The sequence below is a fragment of the Colobus angolensis genome, unplaced genomic scaffold (genome assembly GCF_000951035.1).
Source record: "Colobus angolensis palliatus isolate OR3802 unplaced genomic scaffold, Cang.pa_1.0 Scaffold373, whole genome shotgun sequence".
In the NCBI taxonomy this organism is placed as follows: Eukaryota; Metazoa; Chordata; class Mammalia; order Primates; family Cercopithecidae; genus Colobus; species Colobus angolensis.
Genome location: NW_012117077.1, coordinates 570031 through 589992, shown reverse-complemented (window position 1 = coordinate 589992; position 19962 = coordinate 570031).

Below are 19962 nucleotides of genomic sequence, written 5' to 3'. Positions count from 1 at the left end.
TAAGTATTCAAAAATATATAACTGCATTAAAAAAATTAAAAGTCTATAGACAAGGATAAAAACAAAAACAAACTCAAAGCAGAAAATGGGGCTAAAGTCACAGGACTGTTGATATTTCTATCAGAAGAATGGCCATGATAGACTAAATCTAAACTCAGTTGGGATAAGGGGGCTAAAATTATCCCACACCAGAAGATGAACTAGGGCCATTAGCACTGTTTGAAGTTGGTTATTAGGGGAGATGGCAACCTCTCCCACTGAAAAAGAAACTGGGAAAATAGGTTGTTTCACATCACTTCCAAAAACATGAAATGTACATTAAAAGGAAGCTGCAGTCTCAGAAATAAGGAAGGTATAAGTACAGTTCTAGACCTAGTGAGTAGCTGGCTTCATGATTGAATCTATTGTATTCCAAATATCACTTTGAAAGTAAGATCTTAAAATTTCTATGAGTCCAGTTTTTGAGAGGATGTTCAGCAGAAGTTTTCACTGAGAAACTGCAAATCAAATAAGAGTTAAATGTCACTACACACCTATTAGAATGGTTAAATCTAAAAAAAAAATATCAAATGCTGATGAGGATGTGAAACAATAGGAATTTTCATTCACTGCTTGGTGGGATGCAGATAGCATAAACACTTTTGCAGACAGTTTGGCAGTTTCTTACACAGCTAAACAAACCAACAAGTGTGCTGTTAGGTTTTCATCCAAGTTATTGTACCCTAGAACTTAAAGTATAATAAAACAAAATAAGAAAAAAATACTCAACTGTATAAAAAAAAGAAAACTATGTCGCCACAAAAACTTGCATTCAAATGTCTACAGAAAATTTGTTTGTAATCTCCAATAACTGGAAGCAACCAAATTGTTCTTCAGTAGGTGAATTGATAAACAATGATACATCCATATAATAGAATATTACTCAGTGATAAAAGTAAATTGATTAGAAAGCCACAAAAAGTATTAAACTAAAAATGCATATAATTAAGTAAAAGAAAATAGTCTGAAAAGGCTATATACTACATGATTTCCACCATAATGAAAAAAGCAAAACTATAGAGAGTAAAAAGATCAGTGCTTAGCCGCAGTTTAAGGGGAAAAAAGGAAGCATTGAGTAAATAAAGTAGAAGGCATTATAAGGCAGCAAAACCATTCTGTATGATGGTATAATGGAGGATACATGACACCATGCATTTTTCAAAATACGTTCAAATTTATAGCATTTTAAAAAGTGAACCTTTATGTATGGAAATGTTTTGAGAGAATAAAATTTTATTTATAAAAAATAAGAAAAATATAAATAATACACTGAAATGACAAAAATGACAGACATTCTAATGTGGAGGATGCAGATACATCAAGGTCTAACATAATTGTGATATAACTTTTAATTTAGTTGGGAAAATTCTCTCAGCATAGTAATAAACCATCATCTAATAAAAGGACATCAAGTATTCAAGTTATACCAACACTTCTTTAATTAACAAATTATTAAAGACATTTGTTGTATGTAGTGTTTTTCATTTTATTATGTACAATATTTGCCCTGAACAAAAACCAAAGGCATAACATTAGTAACATTACCTATTTTGTCAAGAAGATAAATTAATAATGCTAACATCCTTCTTTTCAGGTATCAACTTTTATATAAATGAGAATTTAAATGCTTAGAATGATCAAATTGCATGGCACATAAAACTTTCTTGTATATTTCAAAATAGCAAGAAGAGATAATTTTGAATGTTCTTACCACAATGAAATGGTATATTTTTGAGGTGATGGACTTGTTAATTATCTTGATTTAGTCTTTACACACTGCATATGTGTATCAAAACATCACATTGCACCCCATAAATTTGTACAATTACTATGTGTCAAAAGCAAGATAAATTTTTTAAAAATATCAAGTTATTTCAGTGATTATTAGTTGGAAAATTTGCAGCAGTTAAGATTCACTAGTACTAGTGAAAATAGATTCACTATTTTCAATGGTTGTTGAGAAGGAACAATTACATTTCAGAAGAATTAGAATTCATGCTATTACTTATATAAGTTTAAATTATTGCAAATCAATGTTGTGTATAGAGCTAAAGAGTACACATATATGTAATTAAAAACGAAATCATTCAAGAGAATAAGAATTCAAAAAATAAGGATCAAAATTATATCTGGCGAAAGACAGTGAAAGCAATTGCAGCTTCCATTGATTTTGTAATATTCTCTATCTATCATTTTATTTTCTGACTACATTCTTATTTAAAACATCATACAGTGACATTTGAACTAATGAGTGATAGGTATATGGGTGCTTATTATTTTATATATTTTTTATGTTTAAAATATTTTTAAAATTAAAACAAAACCATCATATTTCACAAAAAAATGATTTGGGTATATTCACTAATTTCTTAACTGTAAGCTTTTCTAATTCACACACTGGCATTTGAAAACTGTGTCTCCTCACTCATTCTATCCCCATGTAATACCTATTAATATTGCATGTTTAATATGTGTTAAAGTCTGTGCAATGTAATTTGAATACAATACCTCATTTAACCCATGCAGAGTGTTCACTGATTCATTTTCTTAAGACATTGATAGTAGCATGTCATTTATGTTCTCAGATGTTCCCAATGTTGAAGTTTTGTCTCCCTAATACAAATTCAAACTTCTTAGTCTGTCATTCAATACCCTCTGCAATCAGATTCGTGTTGAGAGAAGCAAGTTAGACTTCAAGTGAGTATAATTTGTGATTATAGGTCACCTGGAGGCTTCAAGTGGGACATAGGTTATATATGCGTGTAAGAACCAGGTACTTGTCTTTATTGCAGGAAACTGGAGGAAATGAAGCTTCAAGAGTCCATAAGTCACCAATGTAAAAGGTGGAAAATACATCTAATACAGAGTAGGAATTAGAAAATTAGTTACAATTAATATAAAAAGCAAGGTGACATAATAAGAGGTCGGGTAGAGGAGTAAAAATTGTGAGTCTATAGGTTCAGCAGATTGATTCGTTCTTCTCTGGACTCTAAGAGAAGTTGGGTGGAAACTCTTAAGTTTGCTCTGAATTCCTATGGTTAGGACCTTTTTTTAAATTATTTTTTTCTAGATCTCTGTAAACCGAAAGCAGAGTTTGCTGTTTTTACATTAATTTACATTCAGTTAAATGTCATTATTTATTTTTATTGTGAGACTATATAACAACAGGTACGATCCTTTTTTAAGTTTAAATTTTAGTGAGTATATAGTAGGTGTGTATATTTATGGGGTACATGGGATGTTTTGATCCAGGCATGCAATGTGAAATAATGACATAATTTAAAAAATGTTGTTTCCATTCCCTCAAGCATTTTTCCTTTGTGTTATAAAAAATTCAGCTACACTCTTAGATATTTTAAAATGAATTTATTATTGACTATAGTCAACTTGGTGTGCTATCAAATAGTATGTCTTATTCATTCTTTCTATTTTTTGTACCCATTACCTATCCAACCTTGCCCCCATCACCCCCACTACCCTTCCCAGCCTCTGGTAACCATTCTTCTACTCTCTGTGCTCACAGGTTCAATTGTTTCGATTTTTAGATCCCACAAATAAGTTCAAACATGTGATGTCTGTCTTTCTATGCCTGGCTTGTTTCACTTAGCACAATGACCTGCAGTTCCATCCATTTCGTTGCAAATGACTGGATCTCATACTTTTATGGCTGAATATTACTCCATTGTGTCTATGTTCCATATTTTCTTTATTCATTCATGTGTTGATGAACACTTAGGTTGCTTCCGAAACTTGACTGTTGTGAATACTCCTACAACAAACATGGAAGTTCAGATATCTCCTTGTTAGATTAGACTGATTTCCTTTCTCTGGGATATACACCCAACTGTAGGATTGCTACATCAAATAGTAGCTCTATTTTTAGTGCTTTGAGAAATTTCCAAACTCTTCTATTTAGTGGTTGTACTAACTTATATTCCTACCCACAGTGTACAAAGGTTACCTTTTCTCCACAGCCTGGCAAGCATTTGTTATTGTCTGTCTTTGGTTATAAGCCATTTTAACTGGGGTAATAGCACATCTCATTGTAGTCTTTATTTTGCATTTCTCTGATGATCTATGATGTTGAGAGCCTTTTCATATGCCTGTTTGCCATTTGTATGTCTTCTTTTGAGAAATCCTTATTCAAACCTTCTGCCCACTTTTTGATTTGGTTATTAGATTTCTACCTATACAATTGTTTGAACTCCTTTTCTATTCTGGTTATTAATCCCTTATCAGATGAGTAATTTGCAAATATTTTTTCCCATTCTATTTACTGTTTCTTCATTTTCTTGATTGTATCACTTGCTGTCCATTTTTGCTTTGGTTGCCTGTGGTTGTGGGGTATAGATCAAGAAATGTTTGTCCAGACCAATGTCCTAGAGATTTTCCTCAAAGTTTTCTTGTAGTAGTTTCATAGTTTGAGGTCTTAGACTTAAGTCTTTAATTTATTTTGGTTCACTTTTTGTGTATGACAAGAGACAGGGGTCTAGTTTCATTCTCCTGCATGTGGATATCAAGTTTCCCATCATCAGTTATTGTGGACTGACTTTTCCCCGATATTCTTGGTAACTTTGTTGAAAATGAGTTCCCTTTAGGTGTGTGGAGATACACAAAATAAGCTGATCTTTCATATTTCTTTCCTTTGTCTTACAAAAAAATCCATTTTTTTTTTTCAAAATGAACTTCAAAAATGAAGTTGCAAAGTTAAATTAACCCATTTTTCTTCCATATATATCAGGCCTGAGTAGTCCGTAAAGGCTACAAGTAAGTTAAATGTAGAAGCGGCTTAAATGTCCATGATTCCTACTCCTGCTACACTGACTTCTTTCTCCCATCTTTCACCTATAGTGTTATGGGGAGTACCCTATGATATGGTTTCGATGTATATTTCCTCTAAATCTCATATTGAAATGTGGTCCCCAATGTTGGAGGTGAGGCCTAATGGAAGAGTTTGCATCTGGAGGTGAATCCCTCATGAGTGTCTTGGTGCTGTCCTCGCGGTAATTAGTGAGTTGTCACTCTAGGACTTCACGTGAGATCCGGTTGTTTAAAACAGCCTGGCAACCCCTTCTCCTCTATCTTACGTCCTCTCTCGCCATGTAACACACTGGCTTCCCTTCACTTTCCACCATGACTGTAAGTTTCCTGAAACCATCACCAAAAGCAAACGCTGGCACTATGATTCATGTATAGCCTGCAGAACTGCGAGCCAAATAAACTTAGTTTCTTTATAAATTAACCAGCCTCAGATATCCCTGTGTAGCAACACAAAGAAACTAATACCCCCTATGATTAGTTGACAGAAGAAGAAACTTGGGCTGGTTCGCAAATCTTTCTGCTTAATATTCAGGCACCAGTCCAAAGTTAACAGCTAAAGTACTATAGCCCCTTTCTGGAATATTCCTGAAGGACAGTGGTGGAGGAAAATCTTGTAAGTGGGCAGGACTTCAGTCAGTGCATGAGATTGTGTACTTTGCTCGGAAAGGGAAATGGTCAGATATGAGATTCCTTACCCAACACCTGGACTACAGCCAAAGTGTTGGCTGGATGGTCAGGAACTGGGAAAGAACTTGATTGAGAAACTGATTACAAAGGTATTTGGGGAAGAGGTATGTGGGTAGACCTCTCTGAATGGACAAAGAACACAAAGACGTTTATGTTTCATATGAATGCTTAACAAAGCATGACCTCAGCAGAGAAAAATTTTAATATCAAGTTGATTGTTTAATAATCAAATATGACCTATATTGTTGATACCAATAAGCCTTGTTCCCAGCCATCTCTGTTATCACCCAATGAGCTCATAAACAAAGCAGCTTTGGTGGCAGAGATGGAGTTTCTGCATGGGCTCAGCAACATGGACTTCCATTCACCATGGACAAACTGGCTATGATGATTGCTGAGTAACCAATCTGTCACAGAAGAGGCCATTTATGAACCCCAAGTACAGCACCATTCTCCAGGGTGATCAGCCAGCTATCTGGTGGTAGGTTGATTACATTAGACCACTGCCATCGTGGAAGGACCAGCATTTTGCATTTACTGAATGATATAGTTTAGATATTTGCCCCCTCAAAATATCATGTTGAAATTTGATCCCCAGTGTTGAAGGTAGGGCCTGGTGCGAGTGGTCATGTGAGTGGATTCTTCATGAAAGACTTGGTGCCATTATTGCAGTAATGAGTTACTTCTCACTCTTTTACTTCCTGTGAGATATGATAGTTTAAAAAAAATGTGGCACCTCTATCCCCTCTCTCTCTTGCTTCTTTCTCATCATGTGATCTGAACACATCAATTTATTTTTCCCTTTCACCATAAGTGGAAACTTCCTGAAGTTCTAACCAGAAGCACATGTTTGTGCCATGCATCCTATACAGATGGCAGAACAGTGAGCCAAATAAACCTCTTTTCTTTATGCATTGCCCAGCCTCAGGTATTTCTTTAGATAAATGTAAATGAAATAGGACACTGGAATAGACACTTATTCTGAATATAAATTTGCCTATTATGTACTCAATGTTTCTGCCAAAACTACCATCCTTGAACTTATAGAATGCTTTATCTATAATTATGGTATTCCATACAGTATTGTTTTTGACCAAGGAACTAACTTCACAGTCAAAAAAGTGTGGTAATGGGTTTATGCTCATGAACTTTACTAGTATTACAATGTTCTTCACTGTACCAAAGCATTTGGTTTGATACAACAATGGAATAATTTTTGAAATTATTAATTATTAATAATATTTGTTATAACAATTCAATATTCAGTAACAGTGCTGGCTAAGTGGTAATATCCAGGAGACCTAGGCCAAGGTTCTCCAGAAGGAGATATATGCCATAAATCAGTGTCCAATATATGACACTGTTTTTCCCATTACCAGAATTCACTGGTCTGGGAATCAAGATGTAGAAATGGGCATGACGCAACTCACAATTACTCCTAGTGACCAACTACAAAATTTTTGCTTTCTGTTTTCATATGCTCTGCCGGCTTAGGGATCTTAGTTCCAGAAGAAGAAACACTTTCACTGGGAGGCACAATAGTGATTCCATTGAACTGGAAGTTAAGAATGTTACCAAGTTATTTCCAGTTCCTCAGGCCTTTCAGTCTGTAAGTCAAATGAGGTATGGTGTTGGCTGGGGTAATTGATTCAGACTATCAAAAAGAAATTGAACGATTTCTCCACAATGGAGATAAGAAAGAGTATTCCTGGAATACAGTAGATTCTTTAGGGCATCTCTTAGTGCTACCATGCCCTGTGATGAAGGTCAATAGGAAACTGCAAAAACATAATCCAGGCAGGATTGTAAATAGTTCAGACCCTTAAGAAATGAAGATTTGGATTGTCCTACCAGGTTAAAAAAACTACCACTTGCAGAGGTGCTTCCTGGAGGCAAAGGGAATGCAGAACGTATAGTAGAAAAAAATAGTTACAAATATTTACACTATTGAAGACTGTAATTGTCATGAGTATGTCCTTCTTTTTAATAAGAATGCCATTATGTTACATGTGTATGTATAAATATATATATGTACATCTATTAATCAAGTATCTTTGTTTTTTTCTCCATTATTCCTTTATCAAGAAACTTAAGATTTATTGACTTTATATCAGGATTTAAGTAATATTAACTTTAAATTATAATATTTAAGTTTAGGGATATCAGAAGAGTAAATGTCACTCAAGGACTTTATCTTCTCTTCTGGGGAAGATATTTGTACATTTATGATTGTAAGCAGGGTAGTTGTGTAATGTTGGGTGGAACTATGGGATTGTTATTGTCTTTATCTGGAGATTAATTATCATTTAAGGAGATGTGTATGGGTGCCGAATTGATGAGGAGTGGATGTGTGACGGTTAATATTAGGTGTCAAACTGACAGGGTTAAGAGAAATACAGATAACTGGTAAAGTGTTATTTTTGGTTATGTCTGTGAAGGTGTTTTGGGGAAAGATTCACATCGTAGTCAGCAAACTGGGTAAGAAAAATCTGCACTCATCCAATATGAGCAGGCACCAAATCTATTCAGGGCTCAGATTTTCAAAAAGGCAGAAGAAAGGTGAAATTGTTAGCTCTTCTGGAGCTGGGTCACCCATCTTCTCATCTAAGCTTTGCACCAGCAGCCACCCAAGTTCTCAGTTCTTTGAACTTGGACTTAGCTAACAGCTTTGCTGGTTCTTGAGCTTGCAGGTGGTATATTGTGGGACTTCTCAGCTTCCATACACATGTGAATCAATTCCCACGGTAAGCCTTCTCTCATCTATCTCTGCCTACCTATCTGTCCATCTCTCTATTTGTCTATATCCTATCAGTTTTGTTTCTCTAAGGAACCCTAATTCACCAAAAGAATAGAGTAATTGCTAATAGTTTGGCCCATTTCTTTAAAAAAATTTTAAAACATATTTGTGGGTACATAGTAGGTGTATATATTTACGGGGTACATGAGAGGTTTTGATATACGCATGCAATGTGAAATAAGCACATTCATTTCTTTTGTATACAAAAACCAACAAGCAATTATCATTTTTGCAGAAGTAATTTTATTTTATTTTATTTTTTTTTTTTATTTATTTTTGAGACCAAGTCTTGCTCTGTCACCCAGGCTGGAGTGCAGTGGCGCGATCTCGGCTCACTGCAAGCTCCGCCTCCCGGGTTCACGCCATTCTCCTGTCTCTGCCTCCCTAGTAGCTGGGACTACAGGCTCCCGCCAACACGCCTGGCTAATTTTTTTGTATTTTTAGTAGAGGCAGGGTTTCACCGTGGTCTCGATCTCCTGACCTCGTGATCCATCCCCCTGGGCCACCCAAAGTGCTGGGATTATAGGCGTGAGCCACCGCGCCGGGCCTATTATCAATTTTGTAGAAGTAATTTTATTCAAATATGTTAATAAATGCATATCTCAAATGATAATATTGTGGGATGTGGAAAGTCTGCTTAGGTTTTGCACAGAAAAAAGTAGCTCTGAAGTTTTGTAACTCTGTGCATATTTTTTATATCTCTCTAATAAGCCTTATTTATATCTAATGTGTTTTGTTTAATGAGTATGAGAATATAAGCTTTTTGAAAGAGGATGTAAATTTAACGTGTCTCTATAATCTCCATAGAACCTACAACAGTAGGCGCACAATAGATGTTTACTAAGGAATAAATATAAGAAACTTAAATGAATGCCTGTCAAGGGACTTTAATGGTCACCTACTTAGTCACATATGCAATACTAAAAGAATACTAAAAGAATACTAAAAGACTGTAAAAGATGTTGTAGAGAGTCTCTCACAAATTAGTCAACAATAAACCTGAATAAGAAAGTAAGATTATAAAAAATGTATACAATAAAATTAGACATGTGTTAATTTACACTTCTGCCCAAGATGGAGGTACAGAAACCAGAATTACCCTCATACGTGAAGCAGCCAAAACACTGACACATACATAAAACAACAGTTTTACAAGACACTGTACATCAGGCAACAAAGGACAGTGATCTGAATAAATAAGACAGTGATCTGAATAAATAAGACACTTATCTGAATAAATAAATAAACAAATGAGACTCTGATTACACCAGTTACTGCTTTGCATAAGTCTCCAGACCCCAGAAAGAGCAAAGCAGGCTTTCTGAGTGGGAGATAGAATCCACAAAGGTTAAGGCATCTCAATTTTTTTTCAGTCAGAGTGCTGGAAAGGAGAAAGCAGAAAAGAAAAAAAAAATCTGCAGATCTGCAAAGAGTCCTTCTTGAATTGTCAGCTGAAAGCTGTCATTCATAAAGACAACCACCTTAGGGTGGAAAAAGAATTGTAAAAAACGAATAGAGGTGACAGTACTCAGTGGTCACACAGAACCAAAAATAGTTTCTGTTTCCAAAAGACAGACAAAAAAGTCATTGATTCACGGAAAATTGGAAGGAGTACTCATTCGCGTCTTTTTTGAGTCACGGGAAATAACCCTAAGCTAAGCATTATTCTGAGCCTGCCTAAAATGCCTTAAAAACAAGACTCAAGAGGATCAAACTCTTACAAGTAAGTTGACTGTGTTCTAGAATGAAGCTCAAAAATGCTTCTAAGAATTCACAAATATTTAGCACTGAATAATGTAAAATTCACAATTTATACATCAACCAATAAAAATGTCTTAAGCATGCAAAGACTCAAAAACGTTTAACCCATTGTAAAGAGATAAATTAATCAATTGAAACCGACCCAGATTTGACAGAGATTTTAGAATTAGGAGATTAGACAAAATAATTATAACTATCTTGCACAGACATGGAAGATATTTCAAAGACACAAATCAAACCTTAGAGAATAAGAAATACAATGTCTCTACCAAAAATACAAAAATTAGCCAAGTGTAATTGTGGCCCTGTAATTTCAGCTACTCAGGAGGCTGAGGCAGAGAATTGTTTGAAACCAGGAAGCGGAGGTTGCAGTAAGCCGAGATCGTGCCACTGCACTCCACTCTGGGTGACTGAGCAAGACTCCATCTCAAAAAATAAATTATATATATAAAATACATATTATATATATTCAGTATATGTATGTGTGTGTGTGTATATATGTGTGTGTGTGTATATGTATATGTGTATATATATATATACACACACACACACACACACAGAATAGAATGAGCAGCTGTTAAGGACTGAATGTGTCCCGAACCACATTCATATGTTAAAATCTAATCCCCAATATGATGGTATCTGAAGGTGGAGACTTTGGAAGGCAACTAGGTCATGAGGATGGAGCCCTCAGAAATGGGAGTAGTGTTCTTAAAAACAAGATGCCAAAGAGATAGCTCACTCTGTCTCTGTCATGTGAGGATATTATAAGAAAGTGGCTCTCTGCAACCCAAAAGAGGAACCTCACCAGAATCTGACCATGCTGGCGCTCTGCTCTCAGATTCTCAGCCTTCATAACTGTGAGAAATACATTTCTGTTTCTTCACAAGCCACCTAGTATATGGTATTTTTTTATAGCAGCCTGAATTTATTATGACAACAGAAAATCGGTCATTGCAGTAGAAGAGATTCATGAACTTAAAGATATAGCAGTAGAAACTTCCCAGCATATAATTGAGATTTTTTTTTAAAAAAAGCAGAGAATCAGTGAACTCTAGTGTTATTTCAAGTGTCTTAATATATGTGTAATTGGAATTTTCAGAGAGAAGAGCAGAAAGGGACTAGAGGAAAAAAAATATTTGAAATATAATGGCTGAAAATTTGCCAAATTGAAAGAAAATTCTAAAACTACCAATACAGGGAGTTAACATCAAGCAAAAGAAACATGCAGTTATTACATTATGCCAAGGTAACTTAGTTATGTGTTGCTGCATAACAAATTACTCCTAAACATAGCAAATTAACAAACATTTACTACCTCAGTTTCTGTGAAATAGAATTTCAGGTGTAGCTTAGCTTAGTGCCTCTGACTCAGGGTTTCTCATAAGGTTGCAATGAAGGTGTCAGCAGGGAATTCAGTAATATCAAAGTTTGAATGAGAATGGTTCCTCTCACAGGCTCACTCGCATGGCTATTGGCAGGCCTCAGGTCACTGCTGCTTGTTGGCTTAAAACATCAGCTCCATGTGTTTTTTCATAGGGCCACTCACAATATGGTGATATGGACAGGAAGCAGGAAAATACTGGGTAGAAGAGGGCAGTTCCACAGCAAAGGCCCCACCCTCAAGCCTGGAAACCCATGGCCCTAAATGGAAACAGGAACCCATATGTTGCCTTTTGGCCTGCCATGTCCCTCTATCTTGTACTTACATAAACCCCAAACCTCAGGCTCCATGAGCAGAAGAGCAGATGAGCAGAAGAGTGGCAGAATGGCATGGCAGAGAAAGAGAGAAGAGAAGGAGCATCTGAACATCCAGAAAAGTTCAGCTGGAGATAGTTGGAGAGATCAGTTGTGGGATGGACGAACTTCAGGGGAAGATCGTCTTCTCACTCCATCCCCTTTCCAGCTCCCTATCCAACCTTCTGAGAGCCACCTCCATCTGCCAATAAAATACCCTGCATTTGCCATCCTTCAATTTGTCCATGTGACCTGATTCTTCCTAGACACTGGACAAGAACCTGGGTACCAAGAGGGCACTGAACTGGTTAAGACTTAAGTTATCTGTGGAAAGCAGAGCTAAAAGAGTGCTGTAACATGCCTACTGGGCTTTGAGAGTGACAGGCATCCACCCCTAGACACTACCATGGGGCTGGAGCCCAAAAGTGTTTGCCCCAGTTTATGTAATTGCCCATCCATGTGCTTCCTCTACTGTAAGGGGTTTGAGTGCATGGCTGTCAAAGAGACAAACCACACCCTTGTCACACATCCTGCAAGGGGAGACCAGGAACTCTCCCATTTCAATGGCAGTTGACTTCCTTCGGAGCAAATGAGTAAATGAGTGAGATGATAAGAGAAAAGTGCCAAAGGCAAAAACCACAGTATTCTTGAAACCTCATCTCAAAATTGGCATCCCATTAGTGTTGCCATATTCAATTTCTCACACATGAGTTACTAGCTTCAGTTCATTGTCAATATTATACAAAGACATGAACACCAGGAGGCAGGATCATTGGGCACCATTCTGAAAGTTTTCCTACGACATGATTCATGAATGCCAGAAGGCTACATCATAATCAAATTGCTAAAATAGAGCGATAAATTAAAAAAAAATTAAAGGCATTCATAACAACAACAACAACAACAAAAAAAAAACATTGCATACAATGGGACAAAGATAGGGATGACAACAGATTTGTGTTCAAGAAAAAAATGCAAGCAAGAAGACATAGGAGCAATATATTGAAGGGCCAGGAGGGGAAAAATTAAAGTATACTCTTATAAATTTTTTATACTATGCATGAAGTAATATAATATCAGTGTAGGTTTAAAATTTGAAAAACACTCAATTTATTTCACCAATAAGGAACTAAATAAGGGAAGCCATATAATTATCTCAAGAGACACAGATAAAGCATTTAACAGTCAAAGAAAAATGCCCAAGAAGCAGTTAGATATAACATCAAGTGAGTGATTTAAAGTATTATTAGATTTGGGAATTGATTACAAAGAAGTTAAAGATGAAGTTCTAAAAATGAACGAGTTCTCTTAGCAATTGCTAGTATTCACTTTTCACAAACTTCTGTTTCCTTACTGGGTATTAAATTTTGGCTTTGACTAACTTCTAGGGCTGTTCTTCAGATACTATCTTTACTATGTTGGAATTCAATCTTGGTATACATAAATTCTATAACACTCTTGAAACTTAAGCAGAAAATTCATGCCTAGATTTTTTTCCGATGAATAAGCTTGAAATCCAAATCTTCTTTCTTTGCTTTCTGTCAAAAAATTTTCAATTTCTTGATCATCTGTCTTGGAATTTGTATTGCTTTGGGATCCATTTAAAAACTCCATGTTGAAATTATCTTCCACGTGGTAGAACCGCTATTGAATATTAGGGCATATCTATGCTATTCATTTTTTTACATTTTGATGCCCCTTGATGGGATTGACTCTGAGAGTTAGATTTGCCCTCCTATCTGCTATTCCATTATTGCTGACTCCCAGACCCTCAACATGATTAAAACCTTACCTGTTCTATTGTTCATCTAATTTGCTCATTTTAGGAGGACTCCAGTACTACTTGATTCCAACCTTGAGAAATCTGCAGAGACTCTTGACCGTAAATAAATGAAAAGTCCTACTTGTTGGCTCTCTACCCTGTCTATCAATTCTTACTTACATATCCCTACCTATTCCAACAACAAAAAAGAGACAGACATTAAATGAAACTTAGGTAAAACCAAAAGCTTTTTTTTAAAAATTATCATGGGAAATTCTTAAGTGAAAGTTAAACCATAAGATTATTTTCCTGTCTTAAAATAAAAAAAAAAATCAATGAATAAGTCTGTCAGTATTTCACATCATCCATAGTTTTATTTATATTTGAATGCTGCATTTATTTTAATCTACTTTATTTTTAGAACAGCTTTAGATTTACAGAAAAATTAAGATGGTACAAATAATTCCTGCTTAACTATACAGAGTCCTTTTTATTAATAACATCTTTAGTATTGTGAATATTCTACAATAAATGAAGCAATTTTGATACATTATTATTAACTAAATTTCATAGTTTATATTTGTCAGCTGTGTCACACTGTTCTTTCATTATTAACAACTTTATTGAGATATGTTTATTTAACCAAAAAATTTACCTATTGAAAATGTCAAATTCAATACCTTGTAGCAAGCTGAAATCTTGTTCTTAAAAAAGGAAGAGTTATTGGCAGAGAAGGGCAAGACTTTGCTTCAAAATCCTGAAAGACTTTTAGTGTGTTGTGTATACAACACATCAATTTTAAAATATGAACATTTTATTACCCACAAAAAAGACCCCTTACCTCTTAACCATCACTCATTAATTCCCCCATCCTCTCCAGTCCTAAGAAATCAATAATCTACTTTCTGTCTCCATAGATTTGGTTATTATGAACATTACATATAAATATTAGCATATAATAGGTGATCCTTTGCAACTGTTTTCTTTCAATTAACATAGTGTTGTCAAGGTTTATCCTTATTGTAATATGTATCAGCAATCCTTTCATTTTTATGCTGGAATAATATTTCATTCTATGGATATACTGCATTTTATTTACACCTTAATTCATTAGTGGATAGGAAGTTGTTTATAATTTTTGGCTATTATTAATGCTGCATTGAACATTTGAGTAAAAGTTTTTGTATGCTTTTATGTTTTGTCTTACATATCAGCTTAGCTAGGCTCTTCAATCAAATGCTAATCCAGGGATTGCTATGAATGAATTTTATAGACATGGTTATCATCCACAACCACTTGAATTTAAGTAAAGGATATTTTTCTCTATAATGTGGGTAGATAGCATCCAATCAGTAGAATACTTTAAAAGCAAAACTGAGATTTCTCTGAAGAGTGAATTGTACATCAAGACTAAAAAATCCAAGAGTTTCCAACTTGTTGGTCTGCCCTATGGATTTTACCCTTGTGAACCACCACAATCATGTGTGATAATTACTTCAAGTAAATAAATAAATATGTATTTACTTATTCAAAACCTACCCACAGCACCTTTATTTGTCTCTTCTGGAATTCGAACTATGTTCAAGTTCTAACAGGTCCTAAAGAGTGAGGTCCAAAGTGTGGAGCACTAGGAGAAGCACTACACTTCAAAACAACTGCATGATTTTTTTCAATGAATACACAGAAATCTCAAGAAATTGTGTAGAAATAGATATTAAAGGTGTAGAAGTATAATATTGTAAATTAAATCTGAAAAATTATAATTTTTAAATTATAAATTTAATTATACATCTATGTATTATATACATTGTTAAATTATATTAATTTTAAATTATATATAATTTTACATAGTAATATAAATTTATAAATTATAAATTCAATTAAATTTATAATATTGCAGCAGGAGTATAAAATTGGTTCAGGTTGAATTTATTAATATTAGCCCATAATAGAGATTCTATACTCAATGTTGTAGCCCAAGGGCTTAGAAAGGGCTCTAGTAATTTAACAACTTATTGGTCTATGTTTCAGCTAACCAACCAAATAACCCTCTTACTAGGGTGATTGTGTATTAGAGAAAATAAGTAATCAAACTTTGTGGTGATTACTGGACACTAGCTCTATAGTGACACTAATTCCACAAGATGCAAAATGCCACTGTGCTCCACTAGTCAGAGTAAGGGCTTGTGGAGTCGGGTGAGTAATGAGGCTTTAGCCCAGGTCCATCTCACAGTAGGTATAGTGGATGCCCAAACCCATTCTATGGTTTATGCCTCAAAATGAACAATAGGAAAAGACATCCTCAGTACCTAACAGAATGCCCACATTGATTTCCTGGACTGTGGAGTAAGGGCTATTATGGAAGAGAATGTCAAATAGAAGTCATTAAAACTGCCTGTCTGTAGGACAGTAGTGAAGTTGAAGCAGTACTGCATTCCTGAAGTAAATGCAGAGATTAATCCCATCATCAAGGACTTAAAAGATTCAGGCATGGTGATTCTTTTGATATCTTCATTCAACTCTCCTATTTGTCTTGAGTAGAAAGTAAATGGATCATGAAGAATGAAAACAGATTATAATAAACATAACCAGATAGTGACTCTACTCCTTACTGTTCCAGATGTGGTTTAATTGCTTGAGAAAATGAATATATTTCTTCTAGCTGGTATGTGAATGTTGATATTGTAAATGAATTTTTCTCAATATCTATTAATAATAAAGACTCACAAAAGCAGTTTGAGTTGGTGAAGCAACCTTTATTATTCTGCCTCAGGAGCATATAAACTCTGCACCCCTTTAATTTAGTCACCACAGACCTTGATTTACATCACCTTTTCATAAGCTATCACAATGATCCATTACATTGGTGACATTATGTTGATTGAACCTAGTAAACAAGACCTAGTAGCCACTCTAAAGTATCATTAAACATTTGAGTGGTAGATAGTGGAAAATGCATCCAACAAAAATTCAAAGATATCTCAGGTCAGTGAAACTTTTAAGGGTTCAATGATGTGGGTCATGTGGAGATATCCCTTCTAAGGTGGAGAATACATTGTTTCTTCAATCACTCCTAAAACCTAAAATGAGTAATAATGTCGAGTGGGACTCTTGATTTTAGAGAAAACATATTTCTAATTTGGGTATGCTACTTAAGGCCATTTACTGAGTGATCCCAAAAGGTGCTAGTTTTGAGTGGTACCAGAACAAGAGAAGGCTCTGCAACAGTTCAAGGCTGATGTGAAAGCTGCTTTGACACTTAGGCCATATGATCCATCTGAAATATTCAATTGTGCTTTAATTATCAGAGGCAGAGAAAGATGCTGTTTGGAGCTTTTGGCAGGTCCGTATAGGTGAATTACAGTGAAGTCCTTCAGGATTTTGAAGTAAAGCCTTGCCCTTCTCTGCCAATAACTTTTCCCTTTTTAAGAACAAGATTTCAGCTTGCTACAAGGCTTAAGTACAGATTAAAGCTCAAAAATGAGCCCCAAAATTACCATGAGATCTAAGCTGCCCGTTATTACCTGAGTGTCTGATCCACAAAGCCATACATTTGGCCATGCACAGCAGCATTCCCTTAAATGGTAATACCATACAGGACATTGGGCTCACAATTTTCCTGAAGGCACCAACTTGCATGAGGAAATGACCCAAATGCCCATGATGCAATTCCTGCTGCATTACTTTTACTTTCCTAGCTCATTCCTTCTAACCGGATATGTTAAGTTGTATTTTCTTGCCCAATTGTCATGGATTAAGCCTCCAGTACAATAACGAATAGAAGTGGTGAAAGAATATATTGCTATTCTTACCTTTTCCTGATCTTATGGGGAAATCATTTAGTTTTTCACCATTAAGTATAATTCTAGCTGTGAACCTTTCATGTATCTTTTATCAGGTTCAGGAAGTTCCTTCCTCTTCCTAGCTTTTGGGGATTTTATTACGAAAGGATGTTAAATATCATTAAATTATTTTTCTGTTTTTATTCAGATGATTTAGTGTTTGCTTTTTTTTATTGTATTAATATGATACATTATGTAAATTAATTGTGAGATATTAAATCAACCAACTATTCCTTTGACAAATCTTACTTGGTAATGGTATATCATCTTTTGTAAATGTTGATGAACTCAATTAACCAGTATTTTGTTGAGGATATCTGCATCTGGATTTATAAGCAATATGAGTATGTAGTTTTATTTCTTTATGATTCTTTGTCTGATTTGGTAATAGGTTAATAATGGCCTCATAAAAACAGTTGCAAAGAGCCTCTACTATTCTATTTGTTTGAAAGACATTGTGAAGAATTAATATTACTTCTTTAAATCTTTGGTATAACTCCATAGTGAACACAAGTGTGACTGGACTTCTTTATACATAAAGTTTTCTTTGTTACTAATTCATACTTTGTACTATGGATTGGAATATTCTGATATTCTGTTTAGGTCTTCAGTTTACTAGTTTGGATCTTTCTAAAATTATGTTCATTTGATCTAAGTTATTTGGTTTGCTGTCATACAGCTATTCATAGTAACTCTGTATTTCCTTTTATTTATGTAAGACTAGTAGTAATACTAATACTTCATATTTCATTTCTTATTTTATTTTTAAATATTTATTTATTTATCTATTTATTTATTGTAAAGAAGAGGTCTCACTCTCTTGCCCAGGCTGGCCACAAGCTCCTGGCCTCAAGCAATCCTCCCACCTTGGTCTACCAAATTACAGGGAGTATAGGAGTGAACCACCACCCCGGGCCATTTCTTATTTTAGTAAGTTGAGTCTACTCTCTTTTGTTATTGGCAATTGATCTGAAGATTTTTTTGGTTTGATTGATCATTTAGAAGAATAAACTTTTTGTTTTATTAGTTTTTCTCTATTTTCTATTTTACTCATCTGTACTTTATTCCTTATTGTTTCCTTTCTTTTGCTTACTTTGGTTTTACTTTTCTCTTTTTTTTTTTTTAGTGTTTTAGAGTGAATGGTCAAATTGTTTATTTGAAAATTTTATTCCCTTTTATGCAGGTGTTTTGCAGTTATAAATTTTCCTCTATGTACTGCTGTAGCTACATCCATATATTTTTGTACCTTATTTTTATTTATCTCTAAGTATTTTTTAATTGTTTTAATTTTTAATCTTTTGGGTACATAGTGGATGTATATATTTATGAGGTACATGAGATATCTTGAAACAGACATATAATGTGTAATAATCACATCAAAGTAAATTAGGTATCCATCACCTGAAGCCATTTTTTCTTTCTTTGAGTTACAAACAATCCAATTATACTACTTTACTTATTTTAGAAGTACAATAAATTATTTTTGACTGTATTCATCTTGTCCTGCTATCAAATACTAGATTTTGTATTTCCCTTATAATTTCTTTCCTAAGCCATTGACTATTTAGTAATGTGTTTTATACTTTTACTTATTTGTAAATTTTCCACTTTTTTCTCTTATTTATGTGCAACTTCTTTTCATGGTGATCAGAGTTTTTTTTTTTTTTTTTTTTTTGTCTGAGACGGAGTCTTGCTCTGTCACCCAGGCTGGAGTGCAATAGCGCAGTCTAGGCTGACTGCAACCTCCACCTCCTGGGTTCAAGCGATTCTGCTGACTCAGCCTCCTGATTAGCTGGGACTATAGGTGCATGCCACCACATCTAGCAAATTTTTGTATTTTTAGTAGAGACATGGTTTCACCATGTTGGACAGGCTGGTCTCAAAACCCTGAACTCATGATCCACCCACCTCAGCTTCCCAAAGTGCTGGGATTATAGGTGTGAGCCACCAAACCTTGCCAGAGAGGATACTTTTTATGGTTTTAATTCTTCCATATTTTTAAGTTTTTATGGCCTAATACATGTTCTATTATAGTGAATGCTCCATTTGCATTTGGGAAAGATGTATATTCTGATGCCCCAGGAATGTGTATTCTGCTGTTGTTGAAGTCTATAAACAATTCTTTGTAGAAATCTTTTAGGTCTAGTTTGTGTATATGATTCAAGACTTCTATTTCATTTTTAGTCTTCTGACTAGTTTTTCTTCCCATGATTGAGAGTGGTGATAGTAAATTCCCCAACTATTATAATTAAATTGTCTAGATTTCCCCCAATTCTATCAGTTGTTGTTTCATGTATTTTGGGATTCTGTTGTTGGGTGCATAAATGTTGATTATTGTTATAGCTTCCAAATGGACTGACCCTTTTATCATTATAACACGTCACACTTTCTGTTTTACTTTTTTATCTGATATTAAAATATTCACTCCAACTTTCTTAAGATTACTCTTTGCATAACGTACCATTCTTTTCTCTTTTACTTTCACCTGTTTGTATGTCTGAATCTAAAATGTTTCT